Here is a 3,263-nt window from a genome sequence, read left to right as displayed (position 1 = left end):
TCTTGCTGGGGCATGATCTGCTGCCTAAGGACCCTGGGTTGCAGCCACCCTTGCAGCACCAGTGGTATCTCCCACAACCCCCATTTTTTAATTCCTAGATCCACCTATAGTCCAGTTTAAAATAAACCCAGTTTGCATATTGATTGCTTTGTTTTATTATAAGAAGATCACAGCAGCAGAAGATTCTTAAAGCTCACCTAGGTCAGCAAAATGAGTCCAGGAAACAAAATTTCAATCCCTCTGGCAAAGTTTGAATTACTGCAGATTTGGTAATAGGTATGTTTCACATCTGCAGTTTGAAATTTTTGGAGCAAGAAGTTTCACTGAGATAATTTTTTGGGTATGCGTTAATTCTGTTTTTTTTGAAAAATCACTAGTGCAACAAAACTTTGTGAAAGTTTTTGGGTTGAGGGAAAAAGACAAATGTTGCATCATTGTGACTTAAATGTCATTTTGATTCATTTCATTTTTAAAATTACATCTGAAAATGGTTCATTTTGAAATGTTGATTTATCATCAATATGTTTGTGTCACACTGGTCTCAAACCACCTGTAAGACAAGTGGAAGTCTTTTGACTGAAAAGTTTTAACCTAGGGGTTTTTTATTTGAAATTTCTCACAGGTGTAAATGACCAGCTCTATATGATTAGCATTTGGATGCTTAAATTAGTACTAACATGTCCAAACAATTTATACTTAGTGGTTTGGGAGAGTGTAGTTGTCCTTTATGGTCTCTACATTATTGGAAATGTAGGTACCATATTCCAAACTTAATTCTTTCTCAGTGCTTTTTTAACTTTCTGAATTACCTATGATTTATGTTACTTTATTTCTCTTCTTACATTTTTCATCTTTCTTCTTTTTGATTCTTTTTCATCCATCTTCTCCTTTCCTATTACTCTAGCACTACCTCTAAATAGAGTTCCCACAAAGTAGCCATTTTCCTTTTGGTTACTAGAGTGCTTTCTGTTTCTGATTTTAGTAAAATTAACAAAGGCATCATTAATTTCATTTTGATGTTGTTACGTTGTCCTAGAATGCAGGAAGAGTGACTCTAATTATTGTACGAGGCTCTATCTCCATTTGTACTGGAGTATGTAACAAAGTTAGAGTTCTGTGGGCCTTCCTTTCTTTATTATTGTTGTCCTCTGGTACTGAAGTGGTTCTTGAGCCAATTCTTTTTCTTATACCCAGTTATGAAAAAAAGATAAATTAATTAAAAGAAAAAAAGCATTTGCCTCCAAAGCTGTATAGGCCTCAACAACTTGTGCCTAGTTTTTAATTAGAATTTCCTGGGGACAATGGCCAGAGACCTCCCAGCGTGGACTTTGGTCTTTGACATTCACTATGATAAATATCTCGATTACCACAGGTGTGGGGACTTCTATTGGTGTCAGTTACATCATGTATGCTTCTAGCGCAGGCATAAGAAAAACTGAGAGAACTTGCCACTCCTGTCACGCTCTGGAGCATACCTGATGGTCTGAAGACAGGAACTCAACCATCACCTTTTATGATTCTTTGGGAAAAACAGCAGCCATTAAATGAGACAGGGGTCAATTAACATGCATAGCTCCCATTCTCCCTGGTTTCATGGAGAGTATATGGAGGGTCCAAAGGGTCTAAATAGTTTTTCTTCCACTATTCAGACTCAAACTGGCTTGAATCCAGATCTCTGAAGCCTTCTGGGTTGCAACAGTTGTTTAGATTCTGGTCAACTGAATTCTGCAGTTGCTACACAAGGTAGGGTGACCGAGAAGTACCCTGCAGCAGCTTTTCCTTTAAGCTGTGTGGCGTGCGCGGCCGTGCAGGCGTGCCTGGCAGTGCAGCATGAATGTACCTGCGTGGCCATGCACGCAGCGCAGCTTACAGGGGACGCTGCCCTGCAGGAAACAGAAATGATAGAGAGAGAAAAACACAGGAAGAGAAGAAAGGGGGATCCTCATAGTGATACAAGATTTGTCATTTACTTTTCATCTCTTGCAGTCTGTGTATATTTCTCTGGTCTTCTCATAGCAAATCACCTCTTACAGCTCAATCTTTTTTTGCACAGGATGATTTGGCCTCTAGGGTAGACTCCTTATTCTATCATTTTATTTTCATTTTCTTCAAGTAACACAAAAGGTGACTAGGGAGTTTTATTCCTACTTATACCTTTTGTAGGGCATGTACATTAGGGGTGTGTGAAGCAGGCCCTATTCAATTCAGATTTGACCCAAATCAAGGACAGTGATTTGATTTGTTGATTTGGATCACTGTCCCTGATTTGATTCAGTTGAATCCAAATCTGAAGATTCAATGCTGATTTGGAGAATCAGCTTTAAATGTTTTTTCTACATACCTTGAGGTACCAGGTGTGGCTTGTGAATGCCGTGATGCTGGGGCAGATGGAGCATCTCACGGGGGGGTGCTCCCGCATGCTTGGTGGTGAACCCAGAAGTACTTCCAGCCCACTTCTGGGTCCACCAGGGAGTGCGTGGGGGACCCCAGCTCGGTGATCAGTCCTAGGGGGGCCCCAGGTGCCTCTCTCAGACCCAGGAGGCACCAGTCACTGAGCTGGGGAGCACAGAGAGCCCTCCAGTATGCTCTCCGGCAGGCCTGGAATTGGACCCGAAGTGCTTTTGGTCCACTTCCAGGTCTGCTGCTCAGTGCAATGGGGAGCCTTCCGTGCTTCTGTGGGACAATTCACGCACCCCAGCATCTCACTGTTGATGAGCCACCTGCTACCTTGAGGTATGTAGAAAAAACATGTAAAGCTGTGTCTATGTCTGAATTGCCAAATCTTTCTGAATCTCTCTAAATCGATTTGGAGGGTTCTGATTCGAATTCAGAGAGATTCAAGGGTCTCCTGATTTGTTTCAGATTTGGAGATTCGGACACTGAATCAGGCTGAATCTCTGCCAAATTGAAGCAGGGACTGAAGCTTTGCACAGCCCTAATGAACACATATCAGAGTGCTATTAATCATGAACCAGTTCCAAATAGAATGAGTTCCTTTTGACATTAGATAGGAACAAAAGTGAACCCTACTGCCAAAATATCCTCAGGATTTCACTTTTAATCTCTGGGTGTGTACAGACATTCCAGAGGTTAGCAGGGGTGGGAAGTTATTTCAGGTGGAGGGCTGCTTACTGAGTTTTGGCAAGCCATCAAGGGCCACATGGCAGGCAGCCAGGGGCAGATAACTATTAATTTTCTAATTTTTTTAGGGGCCCCGTGGGCCGGATAGAATGGCCTGGTGGGCCACATCCAGCCTGCGGGCC

Source organism: Gavialis gangeticus, unplaced genomic scaffold (assembly GCF_001723915.1).
Source record: "Gavialis gangeticus isolate Ggan-Ray unplaced genomic scaffold, GavGan_comp1, whole genome shotgun sequence".
Taxonomy (NCBI): domain Eukaryota; kingdom Metazoa; phylum Chordata; order Crocodylia; family Gavialidae; genus Gavialis; species Gavialis gangeticus.
This window is presented reverse-complemented; position numbering follows the sequence as displayed.